General features: G+C 37.7%; 1 protein-coding gene across 1 annotated transcript in view; it reads left to right on the top strand.

The window, feature by feature from the left end:
• PREX2 (phosphatidylinositol-3,4,5-trisphosphate dependent Rac exchange factor 2) overlaps positions 1 to 19,753 on the top strand; it is a 163,744-nt gene that overhangs the window by 731 nt on the left and 143,260 nt on the right. The gene's annotated exons all lie outside the window — the stretch shown is intronic.

The following is a 19,753-nucleotide window of genomic DNA, read 5'->3' as shown; positions in this document are numbered from 1 at the left end:
CCCAGATGATCCCACATCTCTGGGCATGGAGGCTGAGGGGGGAACGTGTTTGGGTTCAGGGCTGCTTCGGATGCTGGGGCTGGTGCTCCTTACAGGTTGCCGCAATTCCGTTATGTTCAATAGTCCTTGAAACAAAGTAGTGCAGGGGGTGAGGGAGGGAGCTGGGGGGTGCAGCAGCTGCTTGGCATTAAAGCCACATGTGGCACTCGGTCCTGCTGGTGATACAGGGCTCCGCTGGGAAGAAAGCATGTTCTGGTGAGGGCTGACTTGTAGCAGTTTCAGCTTCCTCCTGTGTCCTGCTATCGCTGTGGGTAAGCTTATTTGTGGCAGGTAATAGCTTAATCAGAAAGGCAGGATTTCGTGCTCTCTGCTGAAAGAGCCAAAGCAGCGTAATAATTTCCTTAAGATGTGTGTGCAATGTTTCTTTCCCATTTGCACACGGCGTTGGTAGCATCACTTTAGGGCCTTGTTGAGATAAGCATATCTGAATGGTCTGTTTAAGTGTGCAGACGATATCCGAATCGTCTGCTCAATTTTGCAGATGATCTTTCACAATGTCCCCCCCCCAGTTCTTTTCTCCCCTCCCCTGTCTCGTCAAAGAGGGGAAATCCTTCAAACTGCAAACTTCCTGCTTTGCTGCGGTGAGATCTGTGAACTCTCTGCTTATTATCATGGAAGAGGAAATTCCCAACTTGGCTGTGACAGGCAGAATGAAAGGACAGACACTGGAGTGAAATAAGATCTACCGAGTAGCTTATTTTCTCCATATGTTTATCCTCGGAACCATGAAAAATGGTAAATGTTCCAATGTGTTTTCTGTTTTTCACATTTTTTTTACAAGTCTATTTGAAAAAGTGGCTGTAAGATTGCCTTTTACTTTCGTTTAGCAATCAGATTTTATTTACTGTAAAAAATAGAAAGTATCTTAAGGGAATGATTTACAGTATTTGAACTTAAGCCCCATTTTTAATGTGTGTCAGTTTTCAGTCACTTTAGTAAATTTAAAGCATTCGTAGTGTCTTTAATTTTGGACTTGACAGCTTGAGACAGAAAGATAAATATTAGTATTCAAGTGGTAAAAGCTCAGCTCCTTGCAAAAAGACTCTCTACATATATCTAGTTGCATCCCAAATAGTGAATTCATGTCTGAAAACCTGGATCAAGGTGACCCAAATAAATCATGAGAAGAAAAGGAGGAGGGCAGGAGTTAGTCACCTGATTCTCTGTCAGCTTTTCCATGCTTGTTGATGCTAGTGAACGGGGTTCAAATGATAATTCAGAGGATTTAAAGCTTTCGGAGGGAAGTGTCATGCATTCTGACTGTACTTCAGTGCTGATTTGAGCAAACAGCTTCTGAGCTTTTCCTTGGCCTATCTGCTAAGGTTGCTGTTGAGAGCAGATGCGGTGGTTGATTTTTGTGAGGACAACGCTGGGCTACAGCCCATGTGGAGATTGTGTTTATTTCACATAAACCATCACCACAACCATCACTGTCCCTTTTCCTCTGGTTACTTCTTGATCTGGAGGCTAGATCCTCTCACTTGAGGTTTACTGTTCCCTTTTCTTGAAACTCTTGTGGGTGCTAGGATGAGCTTTTCTGAGGTGTGAACAACAGAAGAGTTTTCTCTATTTTGTTGATAACTGAAGGTTTATTCCTAAGTGTTCAACCTTGGCAGGTCTTGTGTAAAAACTATACAAGTACCCAGAAGATATAGGATGAGTCTGTATTAGCAGGCCAGAGTGTGATTTTGAAGTAATCAAATCCAGATTTGATATGGATGAATCCAGATCTTCCAGCAATCCATTCTCTTGTTGTTTCACCTCGAGAAGTGGTCTTGGTGCACCCAAACTGGTTTGCTTTTGGATGAAACTGAGGTGGGAGACCTTCTTTAGGAACACATCTGGCTAATGAGTGTGCAACAAGAGCTGGTTTGAAGCAACTGCCCTCGCTCCTCCAACAGGTGAAATTTGGATCTGGGGTCTCAGTACCCTTTCTCTGTCCAAACCCTATCCTGCTTTGTAGCACTTTTTAAATTCAATGCAGCTGTAGAGAATGCAGTTCCAATAAAAGTTTGGAGTTAGGCTTCCACGTCTCTTGGGCTCTGTCACTGGTAGGAATATTTATGCTGAACTTACAGTGGTAGAAATCATGTTTCCTTTATGACGGAAAGGCTGAAGACTGTGTAGTTTTTTCTAAGGAGGTTGCATAGAGGACATGCAGTTTCCACTGAAGGTAGTAGGAACAGAGTATTTGCTTAGATAAGGGAGAAATCTATTAGACCATAGTTTTTTGTGGGCTTATAATGTTCTGTGATGTGAATAGTTCATACAGAGTCCATACTCCTATAAGCCATATTTTCGTTAGTAAGTTGTTCTTGTGCAGGAAAGGGATAGCAGGTAAGTGAGATTTATGTGGAAATGTAATGCACATATCATACTTACCTCATTTTCCTGATTGCTTTGTGATCCCTCGTGAAGTGAATTGATAGCATATACTACTGCAATTATTGTAGTCTTGGGCTATGATAATTATACTGTTGTCATGGCTAATATGTAATATAAATAGGTATGGAAGTGAGGTGTAAGCCTGATTTGACCCAATGATGGGAGGAAGGAAGTCCTCTTGTTGATGTTAACTATGTTGGTGAAACTGCTTCTACTGGTACCCTCGTGGTTGGCTGGAGGATGAAGAGGTGGTAAGGAACTGCTGGAATGTGCCTATATGGGAAATGTTTTGCTGTTTTCCTTATCCTGGAAAAACTTCCATTAGAATTATTTAGGTTCTTCACTTAGTATGGGAATTAGAAAGGCTGTCACAGAGGACAAATTTCTGATGGGCATTTCAAGTAGTGTTTGTTTCAGGACTTCTCTGCTGTTCTTCATTCTCTGATAAAGACCACCAGTGTAGTGAGAAGTAGCTTGGTTTATGTAATCTGTTGAAGGATAACAAGGCTATGGAGTGCAAAGCAGAAAAGTTGTTATGTCCATTACTGAGTTGTATGAATGTAGCCAACTAATGCCCACCTTTTATTTTTGGCTTTATGTTGTGTGAATATAGTATTGTGTTTTTAATGTGTACTCATCACAGATCAAATCTGAGTAGGAAGGCCTGGTTGTATTCACTTTGGATCTCCAGAATCTTCAGAATCTCTTGGTAATAAGTTATACTGTGTTGAGACAGTAGTAATACTGAGCACAGACAGTTTTAGGCACATTTGAGTGAGATATGTAAACATGTGGATAAATTTAAGTCCCTACATAGTCACTGCAATGTTAGCAGGACCAGGCATGCACAGGGGATTATAGAGGATTGTAAGGGATGCAGTAGTCTTTAGTATTCAATATTCTTCAAATATCTATCTAGTGATAGAAAAACTTGTCTAGGTCACTAAAACATTTTCAAAGATGGAAAGGTGTCTAGAGATGGAGTATGTTTTGAGCTACAATCTAAGATTTTGGTTGAAAACTACTGATACTTCTCTAGCTAATTAGCATTTTTTTTTCTTCTGCTGCTCCCTGGTGATACATTTACATCTTCCAAGGAAGGAATCTTTCCTTTTTGACAGAAAAGCTGTTGCTTGCAGGGATCTAGGAGAATAATTTTTCATCAACATGCTCATTCTGGAGGAGAGAGGAAACAATAATTGATGATTATTTACCCTGTGTATGCTAATTACACATTCTCTAATTCAGTGGTTTCACTGAATAAATACAACCTTGAGTGTTGATAATAAAGGTGCTGTTTTACTTTTGTGTATTCATCTATATCACATACAATATATATTTCAAATGGAAATATATACCCTTTTCATTTGTTTTATTTAGGGTGCACTTTTTAAACATAATGAAAATCTACTCTTTTTTTTGTCCATAAGTAGCACAATTAGCTCACTAAAGTGAAACTGCATAAACTTTTTAAAGATTCTAGTTGGTCAAGTATCTTATGCTGTTAAAATGTTACTTGACTTTTTAAGAAACATTTTACAAAACAAATTTCTTTTAAATTATCTTAATGGTTTAATGCAAGATTTTATTTACTGTGCAAAGTGGAGCACTGGTCTGAATCCTCAAGTTAGGAGTAATAAAGAGAAGAGTAAGACTGGAATAGAAGTTGCTGAGAAGTAAAAAGAATTTAATAGTAAATAAGTGCTAAAGAGTGGCTGGCTGAATTGTCTCTTTATCACTTGGTATGAGGATTGGTTGTTGTGATAATGTTTTATGCTGCAATTTAGCCAGTAAAGTCAAATAAAGCCATAAAGAACTTCAGCATGCAGATAAATTGCAAGGAAATATGGTAGGTACAAAAGTAGGTTAAAAAAAGATATATTTAAAGGAAGAAATATTATTTTGAAGTAGAAAATGGAAATGTAATACGGCTGCTACATTAAATACTTTGGGGATATCCATGGAAGTGGAGAGTTTATTTTTATATGACATGGATCTCTTTTTCTGATGTGTTTTCATGTTCTGACAGATTTGACACTGAGGGGAATAGAAGCAGATGTTAGTGCTCTGTGTTAGGCTTCCAAAACCCCACAGCCCGAGCTGGGGTGACTGGATAGTTAGATCCTGAAGCAGCGGGAAAAAAAAAAGAAAAGAAAAGCTAATTTATTATGCAGCACATGCTCTGATTTAGCATATCTCTTCTGTGCAAATATGTATATTTCTGCCTGTTAAAGCACAGTTCTTTTTGTCTCGGTTTAAATCTGTTAGGTCCTACTGTACCACTTTTCTCTTCCACTGGTGCTATAGTGAACATAGGGTTATCTGTAAATGTATGTACCCTGTTAAGGGAAGCAGAATCTTTATTTTTCAAAGGACATAAAAAGATTTGATTATCTCATCTTCTGTGTGGCTGTGTGACTTCCAGGACCTGCATTTCCCCACCACACCGAGCCTTTCATTTTTCCCTTGTCTCAGTAGGTATTTCTCTGAATGATGAGCAGATTAAGGAGTTAGACTAATTAGTAGTAACAAAGAGTCTGCATGAATTATAGTTAACTTCAGTGTTATTACCCTTGGCCAGCAATAGAGGATTTTTGTGCTGGATTGCAACTCCCCAAATAGTTGTGCTAGATGATGCCATTAAATTGCTGGACCTTTCACAAAAGAACCACTTCTGAATGGTCTTTTATGGTTATAGTTTGATACAAGAATAACATTATAGCTCTGTCTATACAATATCTCCAAATCAATTACAGTAATAATTAGTGACTTCAGAATAGTTTGTATAACTGCATTTATGTTTTATAAAAGGGATTTAAATGAATGGAAGGGAAGGGTTTTAGCTGGCTGCATTTTTTGATAAGGTTATGGGATTTCCTTTTTCTTCAGGAAGAGAAAAACAACATTCTATGGCTACTTCATCATAAAAAGTCAAAAGGAAGTGCAAACACAATTACCATAGAAAGTCAATATCTTTTCCATTCACTTCCGGCTTCTGCTGTTTTTTAACTTGCTTAAGCTTTAGAAAAAACCTGAATATGATATTCTATTTCTATTTGCCTCTGGTTGCCTATATCAATAGCACCATCTGTGATCTCTATCTAAGTAAAGGTAACTGATTAAACGCTATTTATTTCTATGTAATACCCCATCCCTGACACCTAATTCTTGCTTTATAGAGTTGGTTAGCATAAGAAATTATTCCTGTCTCCATTAGCTGAGCACAGAGTTCATTCAAGGCAAAAAGAGTTTTTTTGGCAAGTATTTCATCTTGTTTGGAAGTGTAATGAATTATACTGAACTCTAATCAAGACAGATGTTTCATACTTTTCACTGGATTTCCTCTATTGCTCTCAGATGTCCTTAGACTATATTTTGCAAAGGTGTTGTTTAAGAAAAAAGATGGTTTGTTTATCTGCTCAAAGAAAAATCTAAAATACTGAAAGGGGAAAGTTTTATTTGATAGCATTTAAACAAGTTTTATGTTAGGAGTATTTTAGACTAAGACTAGGAAGAGAATGATATACTTAGGATAATAGGATACAGCAATTTATCTTCTTAATTGATCTGTACTTGTAAGTCTGGTTGCATTTATAGTGTTCCAATTATTCCTTTACTCAATCTTGGCTCTCCCATTGCATACATTTCATAAGTTTGTAAGGTGAATTGCTAATTTAGATGAGACTATTTTTGAGGAGACCATCCATCAGTATGTCTACACTAAGTTACTCTATGCAGCCAAACGCTGTTATATAGCATGCTGTTTGCAGAGATTTCAAATATTTATGGAGTCATATTTTTCAAACCTCTTCAGTAGCAATTTTTGTCACCACTTTTAAACACTAAGTGCTTAAAACTATGCCTTCCAAAGACAGCGTTTGTTTGGTAAGCTTTGCATGAAGGCTTGAGAACAATTTTGTCAACGCAAAGTAATGTAAAGTTAGTAACAGTGTTACACTATAGGAGGCACTGAGAACTTCTTCATATTGGAAAGCGAAAGGAACTATATCTTGGCCAAAATAAACATATCCAAACTGGCTGTAGTAGACCTGACATTGCTGGGGGCACCTTGCCAGTCTGTATAAGCATGTGTCTATATGTGAAGTTTATGTCTCTGTTTGGAAAGAAATTGGACTAATTTCAAGAAGTATAGAATGAAGTCAGATAATTTAGATGATAAGTTGAGAATAATTTAGGCTTTTAAATAAGTGTCTTCAGTAATCTTCCATATATGTACTCAAACACACTTTCTTTTTTTCAAGAATTTTGTCCAAACATTTTTCTGCTTTTGCTTTAAATTTACAGTACATGAATATTTTGTTTTGTGTTTCTGAATGCAGTGGTTTGGGGCTCAAGAAAGCTCTCTGGGCCGGGTTACTCAGGAGAGGTGTTGAGTCATGCAAGGTCTCCCCAAGCCTAGTAGAGACAATGACCAAGTATTTAGGGCAACAGGATATCCACAAGTCTGAGACTGGATGCGATGGATTTGAGGGAGCTAGTCCATATCCTTGTGAGACCTCCTTATCATCTTCAAAAAGTCATGGTGATCTGGGGAAGCTGATCATGACTGGGAAAAGGCAAAAGTTGCACCCAGTTTTGGGAAGGGCAAGAAGGAGGATCCAGGAAACTGCAGGCTGGTCAGCCTCACCTCAGTCCCTGGGAAAGGTTATGCAGCAAATGTGCGAAACAATTTTCATGACTGAAGGAAGAAACTGTGACTGGGAACAGCCCCCAAAGATTTACCAAGGGCAAATCACGCTTGATCAACCTGACCACCTTCTGTAAGGAGATAGCTAGTTCAGGGAACATGTAGAGAGCTGTGAATATTGTTTCCCTTGATTTAACCAGATTTTACTCAAGGCTATAGAATCTCTATATTTTGGAGATGTTCAAAGCTCAGCTGGGCAAGACTCTGAGCAACCGACCCATTGAGCGGGAGGTTGGTCTAAATGACCTACATCATGATTACATGACATGATCTTTTTTTTTTGTTGTTTTTTTTTCAATTTATTGATATGATGAGGAAAAAAGCAATTTGGGTCATGAAGTTTCAACACCTCAGGGGAGCAAGTTTTTCAGGGTTGTATCTCTACTCTGTTTTCTCTGTCCTCTGGAACTGCAGTGGAAATGGCGGGACTACACTGTTCAACAAATGAAAATATTAAAAATCAAAGTGGAAACTCAGATACAGTGACAACATTTTTGCACTGTGGCATATTTGCTCAGCAAGCAAGCAACCTTGCAATCTGTAATATTTTCTATTTGAAGAGCTCTCAGTGCATTACTGTCATTAATAAATCAAATCTAAGCAATCCTACCAATGAGAAATTTAAAGACATCTTGATTTCCAGTCTCACAGGAAGTTTGTGACAGAGTCAGAAATGCAGGTGATGTCTTGATTTCCAGTTCAGACTGCAAAGCAGAGCTTTCCACTTATATATAATTGATGCTAAAAGGATGGATGTCCGCTTAAAGCATCTGAGAATCTGCCAGAATATTTTTTCAAAGGCAGCTTCATTTTGTGCAAACTTCATTACTCCCCCAGTTCTCTCATGTGTTGTTCACAGCCCAGTTTATCCTGTTCTAGAGACACAGCTGAGATAGATAGTAGGAGTTTGTGCCTATTTTGTCAATAAACAATGTTAGGTCTCATGAGACTTCTTTATTTTCCACTGTAGCTTTGCAGCCTGATATCCCTGGTGCTCCTCGTGGGCTTTCCCTGTTCTTACCGTTTCTTTGGAGGGTGCTTGTATGTCTGCTGTTTTTTCAGATGTAAGTGTAAAGCCTGTGATCTGTCTATAGATCATAAACAGTATAAAAATTCTAACTGTTTAAGGATACAAGGGTAGGAGAAGCAGATGGAAATGCAGAGTAGTAGCAATAGTAGTTATAAGAAGTAGTAAAGTGGCTTTGAGTCCTTTACTTTTAGTTTAGTGTGATGAAAGAGGGGCCAAAAATAAATTGAAAATAACTCTTGGACAGAGTGCTATCAATCATTCATTCTTTGATGTGTTAATGGCTGTTGCATCTTTAATTTCCCTTCAAAATTACATTCACTGTAACACTTGCACCTGCAGTTTGCATTCATTAAAGTTATTGATAGGTTTGCTTTGTAAATACAAATTTGCCTATTATAACAACTAAGGAAAATGACCAGTATCAGTTGCAAGCAAATTTATATTAAATGCGTTAAATCGCAATTTACATTTCATTTAATTAATCCACTAAAAGTGATGTCAACAGAAATCTGATAATATGGATAATAATTGGAGGGTTCATATATGATGTCTTTTATAATATGGAAACAGGAGCTATTCAGAAGTCCCTCAGGGATATTAATGAGTTTGACTAGTGTGCATTAGGCAGGAACATGTGGCTGGCAGGTGGAACAGAAAGGAGGAAGAAACAGACTGACCACACGAATATGTGTGGCTGCAACCGCCGAGGCCTTGCTGGAACAGCCAGGGGTTGTGTTAGGAACGTAAGTACGAAAGGCCCTAAAGTGCCAGAGACCTTTCTCACTTAGGCTAAAACTTTATATTTGTTGTACTTACTTGGAAAGCTGCACGTCACTGAAAAGTTTAGTTTTGTGGCTTATTAACCTAAAATGAGAGGATTTGGAAGAACCTGTGAACGGCTGTGATGGATTTAATGGTAGGTCTATGACAGTAACTTTTAAGGAGTAGTTAGTAGCAGATGTTTAGAAGCTCCCAAGTTTGGGCAGCACTGCTTTAGGGGCTCCTTGGGTTTAGGGTTAGTGGTGACTGTGGGTGGATGGTGTGTAAGTAACCTCGGAATTTGCTTACTTGAATTTTGTACAGTTCCAAATATTTACTGACCCAGTACTTTCTGAATGGGATCCCTACAGAGTAACTCCTTTTGTCCATTTTAAATGTCTTTCCTAAAAATTTCATCAAGTGCTCAGATCAGTATATAGATACATACATATAAAAATCCAAGTCTAATTATTCCTGTTATGGAGCATCTTTTAATTTTTCAGTCTCTTTGAAATGAAATCCTTTAGTGTCATTGAGATCCACTCTGGTTTTATTCTTATTTTTTTTAGTAACAGCTTTCAGAAAGTAAAAATTAAAAAATGCAAATGCATGTTTTAGATATTTGGGGAACTGAATTAGAATTTGTATAAGATGTTCTGCTTACTCTTTCTCAAGGTGCAGTCAGCACGTCACTTAGACCCTGTTCTCTTTTCCGCCATGGAATATTGAAAGTTGACTATTTAAAAAATTTAAACATTTTTAGAGATTGTGGAAAATAATTGACGTATGAAGTATAACTGCTATTGATCCTTTTCATCATTCCCTTTTGCAAATGTCAAACAGCGTATGGGGCAGAGGAGAAGGTATTGAAAGTGGGCACATTAAAGGACAAAAGTAGTCAAAAATAGTACTAAATATGAAGAATGAAGGGTGTGAGATTACAGGAGGAACCATGCAGAGAACTGGAAATGAAAGATAAAAACACTGGAAATGAAGGAAGAATTCATTGCCCAGCAAGGCTGAAAGGGAAAAGGGAGTGGTTGTTCCTGATTCTTCTAAAAATGGAAAAAACCCCACACATAAAAACTCCGAAACCCGTCAGGTATGGGATGACTTTTTCTGATCATGTAGCACTTGTGTTAATGCAAGAGGCAGAGTGTGTTGTGTGTCACCACTGATCCCACAAGCAGCGTTGTTGGGAGGCTGCAGTGAGCGTGCCTCATGCAATGGTAGAAGTGCAGTTTCTTAGTCCCCTTCAAATTCATTCAGCCTGAGGTGCACAAATGCAAACCCATCTTTACGTTTGGTCCTGTGTGCTTTTTTCATTTATTTTACATTAAAATGCAAAGTTTCCCTAATTATCAAGAGATAATTGTGAATGTTATCTTTAGCAAGCTAGTTTTAGATAATTGCAGGTTTATTAATTTATATAAAAAACTCTCAGATTTCCAAGAGGCTGTGTCTGACTTAGCATTTTTAAAGTGAAAAGTTGTAGATTCTTTTATAATGTTGCAAATATTTTTAACAAAGTTGTTATCCTTTTGCAGTTAAAATAACAGTGCAGATTTCTTAAACAGAAGAATTGCATTTGTTTGCTGTTTCTAAGTAGAAAGTTGCGTTTTCTAGTAAGATTTTTTTGTTTGTTTGTCCAGTGACACAATGTAATCTGCAACATAAGTAATAATATTGGAATTCTGGAAGCAATTATTTTTTATGTGGACAGGGGTAGGATAGCCAAGTACTGATAGCTTTTATTTTCTTTTACCTTGAGGTTATTCCTCATTTGTTTATCTTTCTTTGACACTGCGTGAGATCCTGTTTATTAAGAATAATGCCTGGAAGTTGGCAGTTATATTCTGTATGAGTGTGTTAATTTCTTCCCATATGCATGGAGGTTGTCCTCACAGGAAACCAAGGGACTTTTTTCCCATGTTTAGTATACTCAGCTATTACAATAGTCAGGCCGGACAGACACAATGGGAAGGAAAGTTTCCTGTTTTGTGGCTTTGCACAGATTTGGAAGAGTTCTTCGATCCCGAGGAAGGTGAAGTTTTCTTCAGTCAGTGCAGAGAATTGTTTTTCGTGAGCGTGCGACGTTGCTGTGATCCCTAGTGAAAGCAGATCTCAGGGCTTCGCTATGTTCAGTGTTTCACAGGCAACTCTCCATCCGCTGTGCTTGATTACATTTCAGTATTTACATTTAAAAGTAGTAAAATTCAGGAGAGAAAGTTTAAACTTTGATCTTATAAACACTCAAATGTAGTTTGTTATGGTTAGGAATGCTTTCAGATGCGTGAAAGAAAATTACATTAAGTAATTGTGCTTGTGTCACAGTCATTAGACTTCATGTTTCAGTGTGATTCTACGCTTCCTGCAAAAGGAATGGAGCTGAATATAACAGATTCAGAAGCTTTTCAGAATAATAAAAAGGGATTTGAACCACAGAAAAGAATTGCTGCTCTGGTTTTATGCTTTTGAGCTGCTATGCTGGAAAGAAATTGGAGAAAAGTAGTGTATCAGTGACTCAACAAACTCAGTGATGAAAATCTCATGAAACTGAGGGTAAATATCACTGATACTGCTACAGAGAAGCAGAGATTTCCTATATATAGGAGAAGGCATCTGACTCCTGAGGAAAACTCCTGCAGGAGCCTATGAAGTCAAGACTTGGTCAGATGCGTTCATAAGAAATTTTTTGTCTTTCAGTTCTATATATTTATATGACAAGAAGGCTCCTATGAGTTGGTTGAATCCATTTTTTAACCACTGTTAAAGGTTATTCTAACTGGAATACTTGAAAACAAAAGTTTAACAGGAGCCATAACTATGGTAGCAGTAATTTATCATTTCATTTGATAGACAAGGTGGAGAAACTTTCCTAATTTTTGGCTAAATTAAAGTTTTTACCAAAGAAAGTAAAATTTTATTTTGTCACTATGGTGGTTTAAATTTATAATCTTCTGCAATATAAATTTCTAGGTCAAAAATAAGCTCACCAATTAGCATTCAATCTCTAAGAACTCAACTCAGATTTTATAATGCAGCTGTCAAAATAGGACATATGCAATCCAGTGAAACATGCATTGTCCAAATTCTTTTGAGGGAAAATTCTGATTATTTTTCATACATTTTTTGCAGTTTGATTCCATTTTTTCATGTAGATCAGTAAAAAAAAAATACCTTATTTTCTGAAGTTCCTTCTGTTTTTCTGCTAGTCCTATTTTGTAGGCAAATGCAACTTTACAGCAGTTAGCAATGGCAGTGTTACATAAAATATTTGATTACTCTGTCCATTTTTACTAATATTTTATAGATTAATCTATGGTATGTGTGTACAAGTGTTGCTTTATACTCCTAACTGTTGTACCCTGAAAAATGAAGCTGATTTGGGCATCATGAGAAAAATGTGTGCTGGTAAAACTAGAATAATTTGTTTTATTGTATTTCATTAGCTTTCAGCACAGAAAATAACAGTGAGTTTTTGTACTTGTAACTTTTATTAGTGAAGAAATGCAATAGCTAGGTTTGCACCAAATGGTATTATGAGATGAAAAATCAAAATATGAACTTTTTAATATTATGCATTTGATCTTTTCACTTAAAAAAATCCCCAACTCTCAGTATGTTTTTAGAAGCCATATCTGGTGTTTCCTAATAGGGCATATTTATATGAATATGAAAACTGTGTAGAAGAGTGAATTGGAATAGCCACAGTTCCCCCCTCCCCCAGATTGCGGTAAACCTTTGGAAAATTAACATGACAACTCAAATTCAAATCATATGGTTTTAAAGTTAGTGGTTTGGTTATGTGACCGCAAGGTTGGGAGAATTCTCATATATTAAAAGATTATAGAACCCTTTCAACAACAAATTAAGATTAAAACATAAATGGAATAATAACATCTATTTTTCATTGCTGGTCTTCTAGTTGTTGCCACTTGTTGTTAACGCTCCTCTTTTACACAAAATAGTTAATTTTTCCTGCTGTCTCTTTCCAGACCCTCAACTAAAGTGTTCAAAGAATGCAGCTTGTTGCTCGCTTCTCTCTGGCAGCACAGACCACTCCTGCAGTCCTCCCTTTTCTGCGTCTGGGGATAGAAAGCTGCTTATCTTACAGATTACACGATAACAGTGGTGATGGGACTTCAATAACAGTATAGGGGCTGATACACATCCAGCAGAGCATAGTATGCTACACTTCGTGATTGATGCGTTTACCATTTCACTAATATTATTTATAGGATCAGTTCAAAGGAGGAGGATGGATACCTCCGTACTCGATGGTATATGCTGCCTACCATGAGGTTACTTTTTGAAGTAACTTTGAGGCATTTTGAATTAAATCTTTAGAAGAGCTTCCGTAGCTAGACTAATGATACTTCTAGCTGGTTTCAACAGTGATTATTTCAGAAATACGAAGGAGAGTATAAGACCAGGTCAGGCATGTCTCATGCTTTTTAATGCTTTCCTAGGCTCTAATCAGTCTTGGTCCCTCTGTTGAGAAGATACTAGGTGGAATGGGCTGCCTGTATCAGAATTGCTCTTGACCGACACACAAGAAAGTGCTGCGCTGTCACAACAGGAAAGTCTTTACCTGCACTGTAAGAAATCCCAAATGTTTATGTACTTGAAGGAACAAGCCTATAAGGATCTGAACGATAAAAAATAGTCCTTTCCAGTGGAAATGTGCAGCAGCACCTAGACAGGTTTCAGAAAATCAGCAGCGAAGTGCAGAATTTCACAGGCCCAGCTGCCTGGAATTCCACTGAAAATTGGTGACTCTGCATTTTGTTACTGCAACACAGGTGCATTTTTGGTGTCAAAGGTGCCTCTTCCTCCCATTTCCTCCCTGCATAACCAGGCTGATTGGGTCACTAGAAGCTGCATCGAGCTAATGGTGAGGTCTGTAAGTTGATATAAAGAGGATGCACCAGTGCGGACTTCACCCTGAAAAGTGAAGACAGGAGGAAGTGAAGGAAGAAAAGCTCCTACTCAATTTCTGCAAGTTTCATTTTGTTTCATTTCTTCCATAGCAGTTGTTTTTCATTAGTTAATGTGTTGTGTTTTTCTTTTTTTTTTTTTTTTTGGTGGATAACTTCTAGAAGCTCTCAAGGTTTGATTCTGTACCTGAAATTGTTTGCTTATTTTCAGCATTTACTGTTCATCCTTGTTGCATTGCAACATTACAAAGTTTGAGAGATCACTGGTCTCTGCTTTCTAGTCTTGGGTCAGCTAATTAGGCTTGAGCAAATTACTTGTTTATGCTAAAAGAAGATGTCTGATAGCTAACCAAACAACATTTGCTTAGTGCTCATATGTGAGATGTCATTTCTCTTCTACGCACATAACATTGCATAAGGAGAAGATGCTGTCAGCCCTTTTTTGTCCATCACCAGTGTAATGGAAGTCATCAGTGCTCGTTAAACAAGGATTCACCTATCTGCCAAGTATAATTTGGCTCCTGACTGCAAGAACTGCTAGAAGTAAACAGGATTTTGGTAAAATGATATTTTATATCTAAACTGTTTGTCTATTGCATACAGTTGGCTTTGTTAATGTCCCGTGGCCTTCGAGGCTGTAATGGCGATTCCATTCCCTTTCCTGTTCCTGAGCAGCTACCGAACGGCTCTGGACTGAAACAGCGCCTCAGACCCTGCCCATTTGCCTCTAAAGGTTTTAAAAGTTACAGAGTAAATGTCTCCAGGTAGGTTGGCCAGCAGCAAGAATTAAGCATTTGCTATGATTACCCCAGGGACTTCCAAAAGGATACAGACCCTTTATTCTCCAGTGTATTCAAATTTGATTTACTTATTTTTCCCTCGCAGGAGACTCTATTGTTCCTGATTAGGTAAGTGCATCATTCAGTGACAGCAGGGCAGCTCTAGCTTTTCTCTGCACTATGGATGGGGAGCAAATACTGAATATTGAGTGTTTCTGTTGCAGCATGAAGTCTCGTATGACAAAAGATTTGGATTTTTTTTTTTTTTGCTAATGAAAAATGTAGGTTGTATATTTGCTACATAAAACTGCATCTTAAACTCAGTAAAGTAGGATCAATTCACTTATAAGTTTGGAGTGAAAATGAAACATTAGCAGTCCAAAGGTAGTATTTTCGGCCTCTAAAAATCCTCCTTTAATACAGTAAATGATGAGATTTTCAGGGAAATACTATCTTGAATTTTCACAGGAGTATCTGGAATGACATTGCCAAACTTCAGTACAACCTCCTAGGCATGCACTCTCTCAAATTTCTTTTTAGCGGAGATATTTTCATGGAATTTTTAATTTCAATAAAGGCCTTTCCTAGTGTGGAAGACATCCAGATTTTATCTACCTGGCAAAAAAGGAATTAATATCTGATTTCTGATTTTTGAATTCAGACCCCATATCAGTGGAACGAGAGTATTTTGTAGGTATACTTTTCTGTTTTTGTTTAAAAGTGAACAGTAAACTTGCTCAGAAAGCACTGTAGACCCACAGTAATGGATCTTTTTGAGCCTGACAGCTAAAGATACTTCTTCAAAAGATTTAAGGGCTAACATCAGACCTTGCAGAATATTGTGTGCCAAATAGTGCAAATAGGTTTGAAAATCATTGTAAAATCTGTAACTTTTAGATCCCTATAGTGGGAAAGTCCATAGTAGGCACAAACCTGTCTCTTGGGCCTGTCAATGTTTGCACAGGCTGCAACCAGGGTAAGGGAAGGGAAAAGTTAGCAGTCAGTGTGGGTCTGTCATTTCTAGCTGACAATTAATCTCCTGAAAAACAGGGATAATTGTGATAACTTAGGTCATTCCATAGCCTGACGCTATGCCAGGGTGAGGACAAAGATGTGAGAAACCTGACTGCTGGTTAATACTGTGATTCTCTTCTTTTATTCCCATTCTCCTTGCATCACTGTGAGTACATGTGTATGTACTGAACTGTCCTTCGGTCTTGCAGAAAACCAACCAACAAACAAGACCCAACTGTTTTGCTCTGCCTATGTCTCCCCTCAGCTTAGCATGAAGCATGTTTTAGTGTGTCTAAGGTAGTCTCATGTTCCTCCACTCTCATGCAGTAGAGACGTGGAGGAACAGCAGCACGAGGGGACGTTGCTCAGGATATTCCTGATTCACCTCCTGACTGCTGCTGCTGGTATCAAATGGAAGCAGTTTAAGTAGCAGTACTTGTATTTCTCCCAGCCATTCATGGTGGGATAGGACTTATATTAGGCAGAGCATCTCATCTGAAATTATTTGTATGGACGCTTGTTAGAGAGCTGCTTAGAATTTAGCCATCTGGTCTTGTGGTTTTTAGTAGTGTTGATCTAGACCCACAAAGTCCCATTTTTTTCATGAAAAAAGAAGCCTATGTCCACTTTTCCTTTAATGGGAAATAATAGTGTCAGTGATCAGCACTTTGAGATTCTCCAGGAATGAAAATAAGAACTTATGCTGCTCTAATTTTCTCATCAAGACCCTTTTGTGCAATAAACTTTTATTTTTGTGCTTTGTAAATATACAAAGACAGAAAAACACAAACTTTATCTTAGATTTCAAACTGGTATAGGGAATAGGGTGTCGATCCTAACACAGTGTCAGCATTTATTTCTAATTAATTTTTTTTTAATGGAGCAGACAAAGCACTGTTGAATTAGCATAATAAAGGCCAAATTATGAATACAGGTCTGTCCTAACTATCTACTATAGATGCCTAATTTAGATAGTCAGTGCAGGGAGAGAAGTTTCCTCAAAGGTGAATTCAGAGGATCTTGGTTAGGTCTTTCTGGAGTCCTTTCTTATGTTATCATATATGTTGAAAGTTGAATGGTATAAATGTCCTTTCTAATGCTGACCAATAGTTTTTCCTTTGTATGATCCATTTTTTGGTGAAGCCTTTTCTTCAGAAGACAAGATTAGATTTGTCTGTAATTTTTTTGTCCTTTTATTTCTCTTCTTATACTGAAAAGAGAAAGCCCTTTATTCTATATATTCCATTTTTTACTTTCACTGCCTTTTGTTTGTCCTTGGTATGGCTATGATGACTGTCTAATCATCTCCTTGGTAAAAAGGCAAAATTGAATTCACTAAGTGATGATGAATAAAATATTTAACACTTTCCAGAAGAAAAGAATACTTAATGTCTATTGTTCTAAAAGCTTACATGAGCTTCTGTGTGTGCTTCTGAGTCAAGAAAAGCACTAAGAATTTAACATTGCTACTGGAACTCTAGTGTCATGATGCAGCTACTTCATCTTTGCTTAAATAAATATTTACTTCGAAAGTCCAAATATACATTGGCTAAAAAGAATGCTAATGTGTTGTAGATTATGCATTCTGATTTTTTTATCTCCTGGATAACACATAGGGATCAATGTTCTCAAAATACCACAATTTTTCTAAGGTCTGCATGTTATTGTGTTATATTCAGGCTCCAGTTTTTTGAAACAGCTAGAATTCCATGCTGTTCCTATCAATGTTGTCACTTTTTGGCTAAGGGCAAGTAATCTCATGACTGTCATCAACAATAGAATTGTTGCTGCATTTTATTTGCCATGAAATACAGGGAGAATAGAGATGTTGATGAATTCTATGGCTGCTGCTGCGAATAATAAATTACAGAAAAGTCTTGGACTTGTGGAGTATTCTCCTCTTAGCTCAAGCATTTAAATAATTACAGGTAACTTTAAATTTGCAAAGTGTGTTTGTGGTCTCAGGAAGGTAGCTACAGTTTCCTGCATTTGGTTAGAGAAATACCATGACGAATGATTTAGCTGATTCCTGCTGATGTGTCTGAAATGCTGAATCCCTTCTGTCTCAGATCGATTGGCCTGGCATCATGGAAGAAAAACCCTGTAGGAAAGCTGAATTGGTCGGAACGAGGCTACTGCTTGGGTACTGCTGCAGAAAAGAGCAGTAGGCTTCAGTTGCCTTGGTTGAGATACAGTGTGGGAAATGGATAAAGTGAAGGCTGCTTAACTTGAAGGTACTGTAGGTAAAATGTAGCAACAGGGTAAGAAAAGACACAGTGCTTAAGGTCAGATAGTGCTTTATAAATTTTAAACTAAAAACACTCATTTTACCCCATGGCATAATGTTTAATTAAAATATTTTTGTTTTTTAATTATTATTTTTATGGAGAAACTATGATGGTGCTAACTCTTGTATAGCATGCTATGTTGTAACTTTGTTCGATATGTATTTGAGCAGCCAGCACAAATGAAGAGTTCATTTTTATTGCTTTATGATGAAGCCAGTAAAATACACTATGTTTTCTATAACAAACAGGTAAGGCACTAAAAAGCAGTTCTGTGTATTCTGCTTGGAAAACTGGAACCTCCGCATTTTGTAGAAGTAAATTAAACTTGGGGAAGAAGAAGGCAAAGTGTAGGATGCGTTGGGGCTATTGTCTTTTGCCTCTTTCTGTTCTGTGTGAATTCACTCAATCTGACCAAATAAAAAGCTCGGAAGCACTAGGGCTCAGCGGAGGCTAATTAGAAGCCTCCACCATTGCTGCCATCGATCTGTTTGCACTCCGTGTTCTTGGCACCCGGTACTCTGTGTACTCATTGCACTGTTTATCTGCCTCCTCTGCCTAACAGCTGAGCTTATCCCATTCCAGAGCCCCTGGCCTGGGCTGGTCTTTCCCAGCAGCTACTTCTCTGACAGCCTGGACCTCCTTGATAACAAGCCTGAAAGCTGCATTGAAAATGACTCTGTCTTCTTCTTCTAGTGTCCCTTCTCCTACTTACCAGAAAATGGGATCTAATAAAAGGACTTAAGCAGGATTCACCTGTTTCTCAGATGAAGCAATGTAATAAGTAAGGAGAAATAAATAGCATAAATGATTTGAACAGCTGAGTGATTGAGAAGAGTGGTTGGAGTGTGTGGGGAGAAATGCAGGATCAATAAGAAGGGGTATAAAGGGAAAAATCAACAGAATTGATTCAGAATTCCACTCAAGAATGAGTGGAAAAGGGAGAGCAAGGGCAAGAGGATAGATAGGAAAACCCAGTAAACTGCAGGTAGAAATCAATACACAGGAACATTTGAGTGTACTCTCTTTAAAAATCTGGATGCCAAGTCTTGGCTCCTAGGTCATTGTGTTTGTTCCTTGGCTATTTGGAGATAGTTGTAAAACAGTGAAAAATGTAACTTCTTCCTCTGCTGAACTCTGAAGATTCCTTAATTTATTATTACTAACAGTTTGTCTATTGAAATAGAGTTCTGTTCTGAGCATGAAAGCTAATGATTTATGCAGAGATGTGTATCAATTTACATGGCAGAATGTATTTTGAGTCCTGTGTCTCAACTTTTGACCAAATATCTCACATGTTGTCTATGGTTTTGTTGCCTGATGTCTCTCAAACACGGGAAAAAGAGACCCCACCCAATGGATGGACAGGGAGGAAGCTGGGGAATCTGCCTCTGAAGTCATAGCGTCCTGCGCTCGCGGAACGTTTCTCCCATGTTGCAGAAATCAGGAATGTTCCTCACCCTAGAAGCTAGATAGTTCCTTGACATTTTGGAATTGATCTGTTGTGCTCTTCAAATGTTACTATTAAGTTAGTGCATTTGAGATGTGCTAGAGCAAACTTTCTTACAGAACAGGGATGCGTTTTTTTTCTGGGAAGCTAAGGAAAGCATAAATGTTATTCTTTAATGAAAAAAGCAATAATAGAAAGAAAGCCCTAGGGGCTAGTAGTATTTACTTGTGAAATGAAAATACATCTGCAGAGTTACTTTAGGTATATCTATAAAAAGGACTTTCCTCCCAAAACAGAAAAAAAAATGCATATTATATTAAGTAGTTGCTGCATACTAATGTGA

Source organism: Tinamus guttatus, unplaced genomic scaffold (genome assembly GCF_059628265.1).
Source record: "Tinamus guttatus ecotype Peru unplaced genomic scaffold, ASM5962826v1 Tinamus_guttatus_pri_ptg000343l, whole genome shotgun sequence".
Lineage (NCBI taxonomy): Eukaryota > Metazoa > Chordata > Aves > Tinamiformes > Tinamidae > Tinamus > Tinamus guttatus.
Note: the sequence above shows the minus strand (reverse complement) of the source record. Positions and strands in the feature narration are given on the sequence as shown.